A 21,107-nucleotide genomic window follows, 5' to 3' on the forward strand; every position below is an offset into this window, starting at 1 on the left:
ACACTTACTGACACACCTCCCTACCCTACCGTACACACACACACACACACACACACACACACACACACACACACACACACACACACACACATATTGTACACTCACATGTACAGCCCCTTGCATACACTTACTCATACAAGTCCTGACCCTGTTGTACTACTAAATTCCCTGGTGCTTACCTCTTCTATGATGACTGACCACAGCCTTTTGACTGTGTTCACTTCAGTGATGTGGTAGAGGTGGCCATACTGATCTACATTACTGAATGATTTCATGGATCATTTGGCACATAAATGCCTTGAACCCTAATTTGTGGTGGAGTTGCTCTTATTTTATGGTACCATCCACATATCTGGCATGTAACCAGTGGGGAAGCGAAGATTAAATAAGTCTATATGGAGTTGAACAGAGGTATATTTGACAATACTAATAAAATGCTTGGTGCATTGTCAGAATGTGGGCAATGAGGATCGGGGAGGAGTGAGCAGCTTGGATGAAAGTGGACCTAATTTGTCCATGGTATGCTGGCTATAGCCTCAGGATCATCTTAGGTGCTGTGGTTAGATACCTGCACAAAGAAGCCCTGTCAGTTACATCTACATTTCCTGATATAGTTAAAAAAGACTTTGTGGTTGTTTTGTGGTAGAGGAGGTTGTTTGATTTTGATTGTAGACTTTAAACTTTTTATTGAAGTGCCTGAGATCTTTGCTAACATGTTTCAGATGCCTTTTGTGGTAAGACAGTGAACATTTCTTACGTATGATGAGAGTTTTTTTCTCCTGTTGTTTTACAGTCTGTATGAGAATACCACCATAAGGGTTTATTCTTGCATTTGCAATTATTTTGGTATCAAATAGGAACATAAGCCTATATGCAATTGATTAGATGAAAGTAGAAATCAGAGGTGTATTCAACAGCTTTAACCAGGGGCTTGGAGGGAAGTTTGGGTGTGACCACTTTTAGATGTATTTAGTTTGTCAGAAAACAACATAACATTTCTTTTGCAAACTGTAGTAGATGTAATGGGGTGTAATTAATTGTATGGCATTAGATAGCCTACTGACTGGACTTTACCATGGAGGAGAAGCCATTCAGAGGAGAGTAAATATGGGCAATATTGGTAAGGACATGATAAAAAGAATATGAGCTTCTGTTGAGGAGGTGGAAAATTTGGTATACTGAAATGGAATTCACAAACTCTAAGAACTGTTGTGCACATCTTATTGATCTATATATTTGCCATTTGATAGATGGATAGTTGAAGACACTGAAAAGTAATGATATGGGAATACATCATGACTGCAGGAGACATGGAAGGGGACCTTTAGCTCATAAGAATATGATATGGTTGTTTAGAATGACCTGGACCACAGGAAATTCTGAACTAGTATCCTGCAGGTCCGGCAAGAAGTGATGGGTCACATAAATATGGAAACACTCCTGGTATCACTAGAGGGCCTGAAAGAATGTTAGTTGTTGAACCCAGACATATTGGGAGTCCGCTCAATATTTTGCAACAGTGTTTTAGTAACTACCCAGATATGGATGTGTTTGGACAGGAAAGCCTTAAGCTTCAGACATTCTTTTATTTAAACTTCTGGAATTAATCAGCACATCTTGTTTGAACTGGAATTTGTTACATTGGTATGTCCAAGAGATGGACTTTTCCTAAAAAGAGACTATAGGGGGTGCAAATGTTTTAGCCAAAATGCATAAGCAATGTGCTGTGAGGTGTTTCCTGTCCATCATCACCCACCAATGCTCGCACACAATATATCCCCTTAAATGGTACCCACTAATTACCCATTGTTAAAAATAAAACAATTGTGATTTGAACTCTGAGTATACACTGTGTGGCTGTTTTAGAGTACAAAACACTTTTAGAGATCACTGTACATAAGCTACAGGAATTCGCTCTACCCACACCACTACAAGCCAATTAGTATGTGAAGTAGATCTCACCACTGCCACCACTTGTGATGACTGTGCCCTGGCCCAGCAATCAAGGAGCCTCAGTCCTCACCACTAACACAAGGAAGTTCATCTCGTAGAAGAGAAAAGGATAACTAATACACACAGTAAAGTACAATTTCCCTTAAGTGCAAACAGAGATCACAGTCAGTCTGGGTCTGGCTGCTCCCTTGCTCACCAGATCCCCAATAAGACTCCACACTGGCACAGCTATAGGGTCCAGGTCTCAGCCTAACTGGGCAAGCTAGAACCTCCAGTACTCTCTCTGTCCAACCAGTGCTTCCTGTCCCTGCCAAGTAGCTGACACAACACACACACTTTGAGATAAGTATTTATACAACTTCACAGACTCTCCTGGGAAAGGCTGACACAGATTCTCCAGCTGTGCCCCTTTACCCAGACTATACTGTAGTAATTACTGCCACCACCCAGTTAATAATATCAGCTACTAAAAGGCCCTTAAAAGGGTGTCCAATTATTGCTGTGCAATATTATTATCCAATGATAATGTAACTATACAGTCTAAGGCTTATCCGAGTGGCCTATTACAATAAACTCTATATTAATATGCAATGTACTCTAGAGCTTATCTCTACACAAACCAGCCATAGGTAGAAGGTTTTAAAAATATTTAATAATAAATAATTAAAACACAAGACAAAACTACTACACCACTGAGATATCTAAGAGTTCAGAGATTACACAGAAACTTAAAATAATACCGTAGGACAGGTCTGATTTCAAAGAAAAATACCTAATTAATCTTTACTAGCTTTAACTAATCCTACAAGAAATCAGTGCTAAAAACTTACATGTGAGCATAAGCAGAGTGCTGGTAAGTTGGATATCAAGATCAAAATGCTTTTTGGTCTCTTGTGAGAAATAGTATTTAAACATTACTAACAAACATGTTTGCTGGGTCCCTCCCCAAATTACATCATTTTTGACACTTAGGTTTTCCCAGGCAATCAAACTGCATTATTTAGCAATCTAGTACCTGCACAGAAACTTACAATAATAGAAGACATTTCACATGTATATTCTAAAAGAAAAGAGAGCAATAGAACACATTCCATATGTAAATTCTGGTCATAAACTTTAGTCTTAAAACAATGGGCATGAAATCTTTATCCAGCCGCCTTGGAGCCGAATTCTAACATGAAAGAGATTCATAAGATCTTTTCAACTTAAAAAGACACATTTGAAATAATTGGCTTGGTTTTCCTTACAGCAGATGGCAATGTTACAACAATCTTGAAGTTCACATTTTACAGTTTTTTCTTTACACTCAAGAAACGTTCCTGTATTTTACATTTATTATCAAGAAAACATGCCTGTATTTTACATTTACTTACAAATGCCAGAATTAGATATCAAATTCTATTTGCCTAGGCTGGCAGCCTTCGCCCATCTCTACCCAATCATCACACCCCCCACCCCCCCCCCCCGGGGAACTCAAGCAAGTTTTTCAAGTGCCCTTTGAGAAACATTGCTTGAGAGTGTCAGGTGTATCTGGGTGTACCTCACCCCATTCTCAGTCTTGAGAGCCCATCTGCATTGGCATTGCTACTCCCACTGCAGTGCTGCACTGACATATCATATGTTTGCAACCCCAGACTCCATCTTAGCAACTTGGCATTTTGCTGACTGGTTCTGTTTAACCATGTTAGAGGGTTGTGATCTGTTATCACAGTGAATTTTCTTCCATACAGATAAGGCTGAAGTTTTTGTAGTGCCCACACTATGGGTAGACATTCCTTTTCTACCACTGCATAGCATTCCTCCCTGGGTTGGAGCTTACGACTGAGATAAACCAATGGGTGCTCTTCTCACTCTGAAGAAATTTGGCTAAGTACAGCCCCCATCCCATAGTTTGAAGCATCCACCTGCACAACAAAGTCTGCTGTAGTCTGGACTGGCTAACACTGGGGTCCTCTCAAAGCTTCCTTAAGCTTCTGAAATGCCTGCTTACATGCTGGGGTCCACACTACCTTATCTGGCCTGTTCTTCCTTGTCATGTCTGTAAGGGGAGCAGCTATGGTACTATGATTGGGAACAAACATTCTGTAGTACCCTGCTGTCCCTAAGAATGCCCTCACCTGCTTTTTGATAACAGGTGCAAGCCATGCCTGAATAGCTTCCACTTTGGCAGGTTCTGGCCTTATCTTACCACTTCCCACTCTATGTCCTAGGTAGGAGACATCTGTCATACCCACCTGACATTTGCTCTGCTTAATGGTCAACCCTGCCCTCTGTAGTCTGCCCAGCACCTCCCTTACATGCTGAAGGTGCTCTTGCCAGGAATGGCTGTAGATAGCAATATCATCCATTTAAGCAATTGCAAACCCTCCTGCTCCTGCCAAGATATGATCTACCAGCCTCTAGAAAGTCACTGGGGCATTCTTCATCCCACAGGGCATCTTTGTGAACTCATACAAGCCAAAAGGAGTCACAAAGGCTGACTTCTCTCTAGCACTGGGAGTCAAGGGCACCTGCCAGTAACCCTTGGTAAGATCAATGGTTGTGAGATACTTAGCTCCACCCAGCTGCTCTAGGGCCTCATCTGTCTTAGGCATGGGGTAAGCATCTGCCTCTGTGTGACTATTTAGTTTTTTGTAATCCACACAGAAACTGGTGCTGCCATCCGTCTTTGGCACCAACACCACTGGTGAGGCCCAGGGACTGTTGTACTCTTGAATCACCTCTAGTTCCAACAACTTCTGTACCTTTTTCCTCAGAGTCTGTTTGACTCTCTCAGGCACCCTGTAATGGGCCTGCCTGATAGATCTTTGGGGTCCTGTATACACCTGGTGCTGCACCAGGTGGGTGCTCCCTGGTTTCCCAGTGAACATGCCCCCAAACCCCTGCAACACTGCTCAGATTTCTAGAACCTGGGTAGGAGATAGCTGCTGGGACATTACTACCCCTTCCACCGAGGTGTCAGCCTGAGCCTCACTGAGGAGATCAGTCACAAGATCTCTCTCAGACTCCTCCTGCAATCCACTGCAAATGCTCAGCACAAGGGCCTCCCTATCATGGTAAGGTTTCATCATGTTAACATGGTACAGTTTGTGCCCCTGCCATCTGCCTAGCACTTCCACCATGTAGTTAACATCACTTACCTTTCTTACCACCTTGTAGGGTCCCTCGCAAGCTGCCTGCAACTTGTTGTGTCTGACGGGAATGAGAACCATCACCTGCTGCCCTACAGCATGCTCTCTAGCTCGAGCAATCCTGTCATACCACACCTTTTTCTGTTGTTGGGCTTCTGCCAGGTTCTCCTGGGCCAGGCCCATGATGAGTTCCCTGAGCCTTGTCCTGAGGTTCAGGACATATGCCACAACAGACTCCTTGTGAGACTCACACTCACCTTCCCACCCATCTCAAATTAAATCTAGAGGTCCCCTCACCCTATGCCCATACAGCAACTCAAAGGGTGAAAAACCTGTGAATTCCTGAGGAACCTCTCTGTAAGCAAACAACAGATGGGGCAAATATTTGTCCCACTCCCTCTTAAACTGATCTGCAAATGCCCGTAGCATGGGCTTGATTGTAGAGTTTAACCTCTCAACAAGACAATTAGTCTGGGGATGGTAGGGGGTGGTCTTCATGTGTTCACCTCACAGGACTTCCACAGACAAACCAGCAGGTCTGACATAAAATTGGCACCTCTGTCAGACAGTATTTCCTTTGGGAAACCTACCCTGCTGAAAATCTCTAGCAAAGCATTTGTCACCTTCTCTGCCTCAATGGAGGACAAAGCCACTACTTCAGGGTATTGTGTAGCATAATCTATAATCACTAGGATATACTTTTTCCCTGTGGAACTTGGGGTATGCAGAGGACCCACAATATCCATAGCTACCCTCTGAAATGGCTCCTCAATCACAGGCAAAGGCATCAAAGGAGCTCTCACCTTGTCTCCTGCCTTGCCTACCTTTTGGCACTGCTCACAGGTCCTGCAGTACCCTGTTACATCTCTGGAAATTCCAGGCCAATGTAAGTTTTGCATAATATGCCTCTTTGTATGTTTTATGCCCATATGATCTGCAAAAGGAATATCATGTGCTATGGCAGAAGCGCCAGATGGTAAGCTCTAGGCACTACCAACTGCTGTACTCTCTCACCTTCTAACCCTCCCTCAGGGGTCCACTCTCTGTACAGTAACCCTTTGCTCCAGTATACAGATTCCCCCTTCCCTTGAGAATCAGGTGCCTCCCTATCTATCTGCCTCAGGCCTTGCAATGTAGGGTCCGAGAGCTGAGCCTGTCTCATGTCTCTCCTGGTAACCCTTCTCAGCTCCCCTTCCACTGGACGTCTGGCATCCTCTGACAGCGGTGCCTCACTGTCAGCCTAGGTACTACTACACACCTCTTCCTTTGCAGTTACCCTGTCCAAGGGAACATCAGTACCCACAAGCAGCTGTGGCCCACATTCAGTCTCACTGGTACAGAGTAACTCACTCCCTGAAGTAACCACCTCAGCAGTCCTAGCTGTAAGTATGCAGTCTGTCTGGGTCTCCCGCAGGCTACCAGACCCATATACTTGTCACCTAGCCTCACTGCATGTAACTGCATAAGCACATAGTACTGCCTCATCTAAATCCTTCCCTCTCAGGACATCTGCAGGATGGTATTTCCACACCCCGGTTGTCTCAAGACAACCCACTATTGGCATTTTGTCTTTCCCACTTACAGGCTCTTTCACCTTTTGTTCCCCACCTTGCCTCTGTGGACATCTATATGCTGCATGGCCCCACTGGTTGCATTCAAAACATTTAACCCTAGCTCCTGGATGTGTACCTGGACTAGTGGCTTTCCCTGCTACTGGCAGATTCTGTTAGGGCAGTCTGAACTGCCCACCATGTGTTCCTTTAGTCCCATGAGCAGTACTGGGGGCCCCTTTCCTGTGCAGGGCTGCCCTGCTTGCTAGGTATAGGTATCCCTTCTTCCCCAACTCCTCTGAAGCAGCACACTGTCTATCAGCTAAACCAGATCCTCAAGTCCTCAAGCAAAGCACTAAAGACTTGTTCCCTTACCAAAAGGTCTGCCAGCCCTTCAAAAGTGGTGACCTGACATCCACTCACCCAGCTATGAAAATAAGTGCACAGTTCAGCAACATATTCACATACATTTTTATCTGCCTTGCATCTATGCTCATGAAACTTTTTCCTATACATTTCAGGTGTTAGCTTAAAACATTCTAATTAATGTCTGTTTACAGCAGTATAATCAAAACAGTCAGTGTCATGCATTTTTGCTAAAGAAGTTACAGCTTTACCATGGAGTAAGGGGGTCAGGAACCATACCCAGAGCCCTTGGTCAACTTCATACTGTTTACATATCTGCTCAAACATATGAATGAAGCAATCAAAATTATCCCCCTGTTTAAACTGTGGAAGAAATGTACTGACCTTTTGTGCTTCTAGGGTCCAGTTACTCCCTTCCCATTACCTCCATGACTCTGGCGAAGAGTTAGCATTTCCCTCTCATGCCTCCTCTGCCATTCACTTTCCTCAGCTTGTAGACTCCTCATTTTCTCAGCTGCTTCCAGTTCCATACACCTGACCTCCAACTCAAGTCTCTTTAGCTCCAGCTGGATTTTCAATTCCACTTCAGAAAGGTTGAGCTGTCCATTCTCCGAGGATATTGTATCTCCACTGTCTGATTGTCCTCCAGGCTGCTGTTTTCTGATGCAGCTGTAACCAAGGCTGCAATCCAGTCTGCTTTAGTCGGGTTTCCATGCACCAGTCCTCTAGCCTGGCACATCTTCACCAGCTGGCTCCTTGTCAGCTTTCCATACTCTTCTGTTGACATGCTGCCTGCTCACCCTGACTAACACTAAGCTAACAAAAGAAATAAAACAATTGTGATTTGAACTCTGAGTATACACTGCATGGCTGTTTTAGAGTACAAAACATTTTAGAGGTCACTGTACATAAGCTACAGGAATTCGCTCTACCCACACCACTACAAGCCAATTAGTATGTGAAGTAGATCCCACCACTGCCACCACTAGTGATGACTGTGCCCTGGCCCAGCAATCAAGGAGCCTCAATCCTCACCACTAACACCAGGGAGATCATCTCATAGAAGAGAGAAGGATAATTAATACACACAGTAAATTACAATTTCCCTTAAGTGCACACAGAGATCACAGTCAGTCTGATGCTGGCTGCTCCCTTCCTCACCAGGTCCCCAATAAGGCTCCCCACTGGCAATACTATAGGGTCCAGTTCTCAGCCTAACTGGACAAGCTAGAACCTCCAGTACCCTCTCTGTCCAACCAGTGCTTCGTGTCCCTGCCAAGCAGCTGACACAACACACACACACACACACACACTTTGAGATAAGTATTTATACAACTTCACAGACTCTCCTGGGAAAGGCTGACATAGATTCTCCAGCTGTGCCCCTTTACCCATACTATATGGCAGTAATTACTGCCACCACCCAGTTAATAATATCAGCTACTAAAAGGCCCTTAAAAGGGTGTCCAATTATTACTGTGCAATATTATCCAATGGTAATGTGACTATACAGTCTAAGGCTTATCAGAGTGGCCTATTACAATAAACTCTATATAAATATGCAATCTACTCTAGAGCTTATCTCTACACAAACCAGCCACAGGTAGAAGGTTTTAAAAATATTTAATAATAAATAAAGACAAAACTACTACACCACAGAGATATCTAAGAGTTCAGAGATCACACGGAAACTTAAAATAATGCAGTAGGACAGATCTGATTTCAAAGAAAAATACCTAATTAAACTTTACTAGCTTTAACTATTCCGACAAGAATTCAGTGCTAAAAACGTACATGTGAGCATAAGCAGAGTGCTGGTAAATTGGATATCAAGATCAAAATGCTTTTTGGTCTCTTGTGAGAAATAGTATTTAAACATTACTAACAAATATGTTTGCTGGGTCCCTCCCCAAATTACATCATTTTTGACACTTAGGTTTTCCCAGGCAAACAAACTGCATTGTTTAGCAATCTAACACCTGCACAGAAACTTACAACAATAGAAGACATTTCACATGTATATTCTAAAAGAAACCAGAGCAATAGAACACATTCCACATGTAAATTCTGGTCATAAACTTTAGCCTTAAACAATGGGCATGAAATCTTCATCCAGCCACCTTGGAGCTGAATTCTAACATGGAAGAGATTCATAAGATCTTTTAAACTTAAAAAGACACATTTGAAATACTTTACACTCAAGAAACATGCCTGCATTTTACATTTATTTACAAATGCCAGAATTATATATCAAATTCTATTTGCCTAGGCTGGCAGCCTTCGCCCGTCTCTCCCCAATCGTCACACCATGGATGCCATTGATATATTTCCACTGCATTCTTTCCAGTTTACTCATGTTTGTTTTCCTAAGTTCAGATATTTTAGTCATTCATAATAACTTAATTGTTCACATCCATGGATGTCATTGGTATATTTCTACCATACTCTTTCCAGTTTACTCCTAGGTTCATAGATGTTTACTAGGCTAATGACCACAATAGCCATTTTAAGTCTAGCCATGCATCCAAAATCTCTGACAAGTTCTGGTACCCTTGAAAAGTGTAAGCAGGGGCTTGGAAGATAAGATAAAAACATCCAAGGCCAACTTTGAGAGAAAAATCGGCAAGGACACTAAAGATAACCAAAAAGCCTTCTTCAGCTATGTTAGAAACCTGGGCGGAAACCCTCAGATATGCTCAGAGTTGGTTCACAACAACATAAAATACACTGAACCCACAGATATTGCCAACATTCTGGCTGACAGGTTCAGTGCAAATTTCTCCCCTCCTTCACCCCCAAAAGAAGAAATACTTATCCCAGCTGAATGTAATCTCCCTGTCATCTCAGATGTCCAAGTGAGAACCGCCCTAAACAAAGCAAAAAACACAGCATCAATGGGACCTGATGGTATCCCGGGTTGCGTGTTACGTGAACTCCAAGAGGAGCTAAACCCACACATAAAAATGCTATTTAACCTTAGCCTTACTTTGGGATATGTACCTGAACACTGGCGTACAGCAACAGTGGTCCCACTCCACAAGGGGGGGGGGTGCCTCTACAGACCCTGGAAACTACCGCCCCATAAGCTTAACCAGCCTGGTCTGCAAAGCTATGGAAAGAATCATTATGGAACTCATAAACAGAGACATAGGGAACCTACAGACACTTGACCCCAGCCAGTTCGGCTTTGTAAAGGGCAGATCCTGCCTTTTAAACCTGGTTGACTTTTTCAAAACAGTCACTAGAGCCATTTATGAGGGCAAAGCAGTCCATACAGCATACCTGGACTTGGCTAAGGCCTTCAACATAACTCCCCACTCAGGCATCATAGATAAGCTCAACAGCTTAAAAGTAAACCCTTATGTCACTAGATGGGTTGCAAACTGGCTAAAGGACAGAACCCATAAAGTTAAAATCGCTGGAGCAATGTCAGACTCAAAGCCAGTCACAAGTGGTGTCCCACAGGGATCTGTCCTGGGACCCCTCTTGTTCGGCATTTATTTCTCAGATGTTAAAGCAAACATGGGAGGGCTGTGGCTGACAAAGTTCGCAGATGACTGCAAACTAGGCGCCATAGTCGATACACCAGCAGACACACACATCCTACAGAAAGGCCTCACAGAAACGGATAACTGGTGCCGGACTCACGGCCTTAAACTAAATGCCAAAAAATGTATAGTCATCCCCTTTGGGAAAAACAAAGTACCCACAAATTATCACATAGACAGCAACCCACTGAGTACAGAAAAAGTAATCAGAGACCTAGGGACCCAAGTCGACAGCGACCTCTCATTTGACACCCACGTTGCCAAAGTGGTTAGAAAAACATTCTACCTTGCACACCTCATCATGAAGGGATTCACATCCAGATCTAAGGATGGCATTGTACCCCTATATTCCTCCCTCATCAGACCCATGATTTAGTACAATGCCCCATTTCGTATGTACCTCACCCGACATTTGCAACAGCTGGAGAGACCACAAAAGTACCTCACCAAGAGGATCAAGGGTCTCCAACATATGTCTTATTCTGCCAGACTAAAGAAACTTCAGCTCTATTCAGTAGCATACTGCCTGCTCAGAGGTGATCTCTGCCTGACGTACAAGGCCATGTCCAATCAGGATCTGATGGACATGCTCCACCTCAAAAAATCCAAATCCATCAGGACCACGAGAGCTAAAGACTTAAACCTCGGCACAAGTATGAATAGGACATGCTGGAGGGATAGATTCATAACCTAGAGGCTTCCCATGCTTTGGAACATGATCCCAGTTCATATTAGGCAGAGCCCCACACTGACTCTTTTCAAGAGAAATCTTGATGAGTGGATGGGAGATCATAAGTTTACCCCAGGGGTCACATCTGTGTCACTGCTAGACAGGGGCACAGTAAACTAATTCTATTATATAAGGGGACTTTCATTGTGTCACTACTAGACAGAGGCACAGTATTCTAAATTTATTCTGTACATTTTTTGTACCATTTCATGGGGTGGCAAAAGCCACATCACTATGGCTAGGCTTACAAATGCCCCAGGGCAGATAGCCTAGTACTATACTATGAAACTGAAACTATAAGCAGTGGCCTGGGAAATTAACCATTTATAGGCTGTCTGTATCCATTAGAGACATAGGTGCCAAACTAGAGATGAATTTCCTGTTACTCATCCAATTGTCCAAACTACACTTGAATTGGGTTAGGGAGGAATTCAGATTCATATGGATGGGGAGCCTATTCCAGAGAAGGGGTACTATCTGGGATACAGACCTGTTTATCCACCAGTCCAATCTATATCACAGGCAAGGTTTAAGTTCTTAGAATGAGTAATCCTGGTACTGTTTGTTTTGCAAATGTGTAGGAGGTCCATCAGAGTGGGGTCTGACAATGCCTTGTATGCCAGGTATAGATCTCCCCTCAACAGCCTATAAGAGACAGAATGAAGGGATAGGGCCTTGAGACAGTCTGCACAGGACATGTTATTTATACCCTGTATTCTTTATGTGAGAAACCTCTGTGGACATTCCAGTTGTTGGATATGCCTAGTTAGATACATACCAAAGGGGGCATTGCATTGATGAATGCCGAATACAGTGAATCAATGACTTCTTTGGACCTAGATGCCATACCTTTGTTTTTAAGTTGCACAGCATAGGATGATTTCCTCACTACTGTAGACACACAAGATGGTCAAAAGCTAGATTACTATCTCTGTGTTCCCTCAGGTTCCTGACTACTGGGTCAGCTTTTTGGGGTATGTTATCAATATGATAATTACCAGGAGTGGAAAACATCCCAAAATATACTATTTTGCATTTATTGGTATTTAATTGTAGTCCATGGCTCTGACATCAATTATTTGTCTGTCTTAGCCCTTCCTGGAGAACATTTGTGTCAGTGGCAGATTCAATGACAATCAATGGCAATCAATTACAAATTTAGTCAGCCAGAGGCCACTGGCATTGACTCTGACTTGACTGATCCTTGAGAAACTCTACTTGAGACTGGCCTCTTTGTAGAGGTGGAGTCCCCAGTTCTAACTTCCTGGGGCCCTGTCTGTGAGCCAGCTGGCTATCCATTGGGTGACATAAGGGTTTGAACCTCAACCCTTGAGTTTGTCAACAATGTCCAAGTGGAGCATTGTGTCAAATGCCTTGGCTAGGTCAAGGTAGGCAGCGTGAAGCATTTTGCCCTCATCTATTGCTTTGGTGATCTTCTCAAAGAAATCCACCGGGATGACTAGGTATGACCTGCCCTTGTCAAAACCAAATTGGGCAGAGTCCAGTGTCTGGAGCTTTCTTGTGTCATTATTGATCATTTCCATTATAATTATTTTCATGGCTTTGCATATGAGACTAGTGAGACTTCTGGATCTGGAGTTTCTAGGGTCATTAGATGGCCTACCTTTGTGCACAGGGATGACTGCTGCTATTCTCCATTTATGAGGCACTTAGCCTATTTGAAGGCTACAGTCATACAGCAATTCCAGAGGGCCTGATAGGTCATGTTTCATTCTATTTAGAAAGCATCATGGAATATTGTCTGTGCTGACTGATGCAGTGTTCTTGTCTTTAGAGAGAACATTAAGGACCTGTTCTGTAATGATAGCAGGGGGAGTTATATTTTATGATATTTCCTGAGGGAAGGTTGAGAGGGAGAGAGGAGTAAAGTTGGAGCTGAATTTGTTGGCCAGTAGGTTTGCTGTATCTTCTGGCTAAGTATAGATGGATCCATTAACAATGACCCCTGTACACAATTGTGTATTGCCTTTGATGTTGCAGACATAGCTAAATAATGCCTTATTGTTGTTCTTGGCCTAGAAGGCCAAGTTTACCTCAAATTTGGCTTTGGTAGAAATTTTTTTGTTCTCTGAGTTGTTTGTTTGATGAGAGTGCTTTTACCTTGCTAGTTGTTACACCTCCTAATTTTTGCCAAGATTTTTTTTCTTTCTGTTATACAGCCAATTGATGTTGTGATTCCTCCACTGTGGATTTTATTTATTTATTTATTTATTTACTGACATTTGGTTTCTGGGATAGTCCACTGAGCCAAAAAGGCCCATTTTCAGTGGAGGCCTGAGGGAAAAGCTCCACAAACATATCATATGGCAGTATTAAATTACTGCAGAACAACTGTTAACAGAAGATTGCTTGCTTAATACACCTGGTCAGGGGCGGCTTGTGCTATAGGACTGCAGGACTTCAGCCCTCCCACCTAAAAAACAAATAAAATTTAAACAGAGAAACACAAAAACAGTAAATTCCCGGAAGTCTGCGCGCACGCTCTCAGACTGCTTTCTCAGCAGTCTAGATAAGGGGAAAGGCATCTCGGCCCTAAGATGCCCAGCAGTCTGTGCAGCTGTAACATCACGAAATGGAGGCACTCTGGACTGCAGCAGCAGCAGACTGGACGAATCGCGCAAGGGGCTGTTTGGAAATCTCGTCAGTGGCAAGAGAGCAGTTATTTGGCTCGTCGGAGTGGAAGCAGTTGCAGGCAAAGGAACTGTTTGGATCGGCAAAGTGGAAGCAGTTATTAAGCTTGGTGGCAAGGTAAGCAGGCAAAGGGTGTGTGTGTGCAAAATGCACCAGTTGCTATATACTGGTGGCTAGAGCAAACTCATGGTGGTATGGTAGGGAATACCTCAGGCTTGAACCCTGTACCTTGTATGCAGGTGTTAAGGGCCTGAATTCCCTACCCACCACCATTTGTAAAAGAAATTGCAGATTTTTGCCTCATATTTGATCTGTTCTGTTCCTCATAATATCTGTGGTTTCTAAATGCTTCAATGCTTGATATTTGATGGTGCAGTGGTAGCATTGTTTCCTCACAGCTGCAGGTTCTCAGGTTTGATTCTTGGCTGGGGTGCCTTCTGTGTGGGGTCTGCATCTTCTCCCTGTGTTTGTGTGGGTTTGCTTTTGTGTCCTCCCATGTTACAAAAACATGTCTGCATTATTTCTTCCTGGGCCTCTGCTGAAAATTGTTTTTGTTCCAAGTCAGACTGTCCTGATTAACAGATGTTAAATAAAATTGACAGGCATTTGAATTTCAGACTTCAGATTTCTGAATGCTTAGTTCCTTACATATTTGATGGTGCAGTGGTAGCATTGTTGCCTCACAGCTATAGGTTTTCTGGTTTGATTCTTGGCTGGGGTGCCTTCTGTGTGGAGTCTGCATCTCTGTGTTTGTGTGGATTTGCTCTGGTGTCCTGCCATTTTACAAAGACATGTGTCTGCAGTATTTCTCCCTGGGCCTCTGCTGAAAATTGTTTTTGTTCCATCAGAAGTAAAATTGACAGGCATTTGAATTTCAAACTTCATATTCTTCAGAAAATACATAGTAACACAACCTTTTATTCTAGCAATTTTCTAAGTTTATATGATGAATATTTGAAATGTATCCCTAATTTTGAGACTGTATTCCCCCCATTATTGGCTTCGTTCAAGTGTTTTGTGCTAAGGTTGACTGCTATGGCAAGAACTGAATTCACTGAATATGTTTGTGGGCTGTATTCCCTCATTACTGGGTTTGTCCAGGTGTTTTGCGCTAAGAGGTTGACAGCTATGGTGAGAACTGAATTACAACCTTTTATTCTAGCAATTTTCTAAGTTTATATGATGAATATTTGAAATTTATCCCTAATTTTGAGACTGTATTCCCCCCATTATTTGCTTCGTTCAAGTGTTTTGTGCTAAGGTTGACTGCTATGGCAGGAACTGAATTCACTGAATATGTCTGAGGGCTGTATTCCCTCATTACTGGGTTTGTCCAGGTGTTTTGTGCCAAGAGGTTGATAGCTATGGTGAGAACTGAATTCATTAAATGATAGCCATTTAAGTTTCAGTCTTCCTCTCTTTCACAAAGCAGCTGATTTGGCGTAGTAGTATGTTGCTCTGACTGTTTTGCACAGGGACCTTGGCAGTAAAATGTATGGTGGTAACACAGCATTTTTCTTTCACAAAGCAGCTGATTTGGCATAGTGGTATGTTGCTCTGACTGTTTTGCACAGGGACCTTGGCAGTAAAATGTATGGTGGTAACACAGCATTTTATTCTAGCCACTTTGCAAGATTATACAAGCAATATTTAATGTGTCCCTGTTTTTTGGGCTTTTGATCCCCCCAATAAATTTTGGCTTTTTCCAGATTTTTTGTGCTGTGAAGTTGAGATGCAGTTGAGTATTGAGTAGATTTTACAAGGAGCTGAGAGCTGCAGGGGAAGAGATGTTTAGTGCTGCTTATGCTAAGTCTGCTTGCATTGCTAATAGCACAACAGGTTGTGTACTTGCTTTTGATGCAGAAGGCTGTGGGTTCTACTCCCACAAGGGGTGGATGCTGCCATACTGAGAATGTTCTCCTTGGCGAAGATACTAACTATGAGCCTGTTATCAGTTTGTTATCCTTTTCCTATTGCAATATTACTAGCTTATCATTTTTTAATGTAATGTAGGCAATTTATTCCTCAGGGGCAAAAGACACTTTATTTTTCTATGAAACCATGACATATAAAGGTGTTTGCTAACAGCAACCTCTTCATTAGTTACAGATTTATTTATTTAATGTGGAATTATTTAGATGACTTTTACTTCTTTAAAGATTGTGTAATGGTGGACTGTAGAATTGTGCATATTTACAGATAATGGTGGACTGTAGAATTGTGCATATTTACTGATAATGGTGGACTGTAGAAGTGTGAGTAGACTTTTATGATGGTAATGATCTGAACTGGGCCGTTTTGTCATTATGGGTGCATGTGTTTTGTTTCATTATTTACTGGAAAAATGTTCAAAACAATAAATGTAAAACACCCTCTAACAACTGTACTGTACAAGGAATATAATTTAGTGCAATCAGGAAGGGGTATCAAAGAGCACATGTATGTTTCATATGCAAGGGGCCTATGATTTGAAAACAGCCCAGAATTAATCTTTGTCTGCCACTGGCAAATGTATTTTCTTTGAATGTGGGTTTCAATGCTGTTTCAATGAATGTGAGTTTCAAGGGCAGAGAAGTTTTAATGCTAAGTCTGTTTTCATTGTGAGACAGCATTGCTTTGTTTAGCAGATGTCTTAGTGTTTGTGCTGTAAAATGCAAAATAAACCTTTCAAATGAAGTCCAAATCATCATAGAAGTAAAGCAGTATGCACATTAGTGTTTATGGTAAATGGAGTGAAATAGCCAAGTAATGGATCATTGGAATGGCTGCAGGGGGGAGACCATGATTTTGTGAGGGGGAAGGGCGGCAAACTTAAAGACAGCCCCAGCTGAACTATACCTCCCAACTGTCCAGATTTTCAAAGAATTAATAGATTTTTGCTTCTTATTTTTGGTTTGTTCCCCATAAAATTTGTGTTTTTCTGGCAAATCATTTAGGAATTAAGTCACTAAATAATGACACACTGAGTTTCAGACTGCATAAACTTCAGAAAAATGCATGCTAAAGTAAGACCTGTTGTTCTATCAACTGTCTCAGTTTATACAAGAGCAATTTTTAATACTGTTTATATGTTCCCCCAATATATTTGGCCTTGTCAAGATTTATTGCATTAACAGGTTGAGAGGTACATGCAAATAAATTGCTTTATAGAATTAGGCATAGCCAAACCTCTCAACTGTCCCCGATTTTGGCTCAAAATGTTGCTTTTCCCCCTAATAATCCCTCCGCAAAATAGCAATTTTGGAAGAAAACATGGAGGGTTTACAATTAAGAAATAACTGTAATAATCAGAGTTATAGATTACTTTTATTTCAGAAATGCATGTAGATTATTTTATTTTGTCATCTGCTCAAGTTAGCAGTACTAATATTAAAGTGTCCCTTCTTTGACAGGTTCCCAGCTGTATTGTGTGGCTATTTTATATTTTTACATCACAATGTTGGTCCATTTTTCATAAAATTGTGGGGGTTTTTTTTGGCAAATTAGTGACAAATCATTAAATACTGAAGTTAGAAAATAATGACAGACATTTGAGTTTCAGATTTCATACCCTTCAGAAAATTCATACTAATGTAAGACCTATTCTATTATCTTTCTAGGTTTATAAGAGCAATATTTAAAAATTGTCCTTATTTTTGGGCCTTTTTCCCACTTCTATGTATGGCTTTGTCCAGATTTCTTGCTCTGAGGTTGAGAGGTATGAAAATGTGTCAGGGCCATCACAGTCAGCCAGAGACATTTCAAATTGTGACATACTTATTGCACCCCACTCCCCCATGTAGTGACTCTGGATGTGTCCAATCAAGGCAAGGAGTAGTTATGCAGTGTAAATGTGCAGAGTATCCCCCCATCCAAGGTAGACACAAGTACTACAGTGGCTTTTCATCTGTCCTTGATTTTGCAGAATGGTCTGGTTTCTGTCATATTTTGGTACTGTTGATTTATGCTTATTACTCAAAGTGCCTGTTGCTCTGTGTTTAAGTAGCAATGCTTTAATGACCATCAGGTAAGCTTGTCTGAGATCATAAGATGCAAGTAAGCTTTAATAAGCATACTGTTAAAGAATTGCCAACACTGAAAGCCTTTCTGTTGTTTCCATGTAGAGAATACTTAACTAGATAATGTATAAGCTTTGGGTATTGAAATGCATATAACAGTATTTGCAATAAAGGACAGGATTACATTATTTTAAGAAGCTCATTACACTTGTTGGAGACTTCCAGTGATCTCTGCAGGCTTTACCCATAAACTAAACAGAATGCCAATCATGTGGTCCATAACTTGTACAGTAATCCTTTAAGCAATGTATCTTGAGCTTGTTTCTTGTTTGCGTTTCATTTTTTACTTTGATCATGTTTTCCCCATGAAACAAGTAGATAGTTGTCAGGCAGCAGGTCTTTTTTGGATAAGAAACATTTTTACAAGTGGGGGCATCACAGAGATTTCTACTTTCAGCGTGTTACTTGGTACTTTAATAAAGCTGAATATAAATTATAATTATAACTGCAGTGCAAGAAGTGGTTTGAGTTGAGTGCTGCTTGTTTTTCTTATACTTGATTTTGACTGGCATTCCAGTAATGTATTTAAAAAGTAATTTATTTTTTCATGCCTCACAACCTTTTTGTTTCCAACTAGATATAGCTGTTATGCAGCCAATGCATTGAAATATTTTTATTCTTCTACACTTCATTTTGTCTTAATTGGACTCTCATAATGATGGTTTGGCACCCAGGGCAGCGTATTTAGTTTTTGTGGTTTTGATCATGGCTCCTCCCCTTCCTAGTTGGCTGCACCCCTTCCCATTGACCCCACCCATTCAGCTGTCTCCTGCAGCCCCCCTTTGATTTGAAGTCACCAGCTGCCACTGCACCTGGTAAACATTAGACAATTATATACATAACAGTGTAGGACAATTATTTACAGAGTTTTCATTTCTTGAGTGAGAAATCAGAAGCAGTAAGCACACTAGTTGACTGCATAGAGCAAACAACGTGCAGTTTCTATAGCTAGAGAAATTAATAAGTAACAGATTATGACAGATTATATAGGCAGGATGATTTCATGGTTGTAGTTTGCACAAGAAAGAGTTAAAATTGAGACCAGAAATGTGTAGGGGGTGAGAGAAGGGTTAGGGAGGTTAGGTGGATGGTGATCAAGTTTGGGTGTGTTGAGGCAGTTACATATCCATGTGGTGGACAGGTGTTTGTGGAAAGGCTTTTTTCTGACTTAGTTCTGCAGTTCTTCCTTGTGGGTACAACTACCTCTATGCAGCTATTAAAATGTTTGTGTAGGGTTTTTGTGAATAATTCCATGTAGGCAGCAGTTTTCTCAGGGTTTACAGGGGCTTGAAATTTTGCCTGATTATCACTTAATAGTAGGAAGTTACAGTTAGAGTAGTTCCTGAATATCCCAGGGTTAGCTGGGGTTCCAGGTTTTATTTTTATTTCTAAGGAGACCCTTTTCTGGTCTGACCTTACCAAAGAGGACATTACACAAGGGGGTGTGCAGAACTCTCCCATATTAGTGAGAACCAGATCCAGTATGTTTGCACCCCTGGTCAGTGAACTGACAATCTGGTCCAGGGAGTTTGCATTTACAAAATCCAGGAATCTCTGTGCCGGTACATTTAGTGTCATGTATGACTCCCAGTTACTAGTGGGTTAATTAAAGTCACCCATACATATGGTATTTGGTTGAGTGGTGAGTTTTTCCAATAATTTTAAATACATGTTATGGTTTTCCTGGGTCATAGAGGTGGACCTACAGCTTGCAAGGAAGTGGTATGGGATTTTAGATATGTTGATTTGAACATGGAGAGGTTTGAGTATATTGTACTGTTTGACTAGACTTTAGGTATATTTATTTTTGATGTAAATCGAACCACCTCCATCTTTAGTCCCTGTTTGTATAGTAACTGGTCAAAATGTGTGAAAGGCTTTAAAAACTTGCATTGCTGGTGTGGTCTGTGTGGCTTTAAACCATGTCTCAGTGACTGCACAGATGTTAGCATTCTCTAGAGTGAGGAGAGCTTGTATGGAGTGGAATTTTTTGCTTAGACTTCTAGCATTGAGCAGGAATACCTTTAGATTTTCTTGCTTTTAATTTTCTATTTTGGGAACTACTTTCAGTTTGGCATTCCCTGAAGAAGGAACTATGGGGAGAACAATGTTTTAGCTAATATTCAAAATCCTAGAGGGGAAATGTGCAGACCATTCCTGGCAAAACAGCATGGTCTGTTGACCATCTCCTTCCATGCTGGCAAATGTTGCACCTTCCTTAGAATGACACCAGAAACTATGCCGATTATTAAAGTCAGTCATCTTTTGTTTGTTTTAAGGCATCATCCTTAGAGAAGGTAAAATGCAACTCATTGCTAGGTTTATACCTTCCTGGGGCACATATTCCAGGAGCTCCATGATGTCTCTCTTCATATAGTCTAGGGAGGTATGTCTCAGGTCAGTTACACCCACATGACTATGACTGAGTCAAACTGGTACTTGTGGTCCAAAGACATGAGTGCGTGCTGAATGTGGCAGATCCTGGTCCTTGATAAGCAACTGATCATGACTTTCTCCTTACTCAGCCTGGTGAGAGGGACAGCAGTGTGTCTCACAATGGGGTCTCCAATGACCAGAATGTTGGACTGTGTGGGGTGGCCTTATGGGCTTAGAAGTAGAAGCTCCATGAGATGTGGCTGTATATGAGTGTTGCTTTGAAAAAAGTACATTTGGGGCTCCTGAGGGTATTTGTTATCTGTACTTTGTATAGGAAGTCCTTAGGGTTTAGGGAGGTTACTTTTAAGTGCATATGTGGGTCTATGTGTCTGCTTTGAACTGTGTATGATGGGTGCAGAATGTGTACTAGTGGCAACCTGATTGACATTAGGAGTGCTTTTATGTGCGAACTCTGCCTGCAATGACATTGTGTAAATACATCTCTCACATATCATTATCAGTTTGTTTGAGAATTAAGTGGTTGCCAGTAAATATGAGGCAATTTCTGTATTGCCTCAGGATGCCCATATCCATCAAGCTGGTAATGAAGATAGTAGAAAAGTTCGTATCCATGTTGATTATACTGTTGTGAGAATATAAAATAATGTCAGGAATATCTAGTTTGCAACTCTAGAGGTAGTGCTTGTCCCTATAATCGAGTTGCACACAAGGGTGCCTTTACA

The 21,107-nt window shown here is 41.7% G+C and overlaps 1 protein-coding gene across 3 annotated transcripts in view; it reads left to right on the plus strand.

Annotated features, from left to right (window-relative positions):
- The window catches only part of ANXA6 (annexin A6), a 779,963-nt gene that overhangs the window by 143,479 nt on the left and 615,377 nt on the right, over positions 1-21,107 (plus strand). The window lies entirely within an intron of this gene.

The sequence above is a fragment of the Protopterus annectens genome, chromosome 6.part1, assembly GCF_019279795.1.
Source record: "Protopterus annectens isolate FY-2018-M chromosome 6.part1, PAN1.0, whole genome shotgun sequence".
In the NCBI taxonomy this organism is placed as follows: domain Eukaryota; kingdom Metazoa; phylum Chordata; order Ceratodontiformes; family Protopteridae; genus Protopterus; species Protopterus annectens.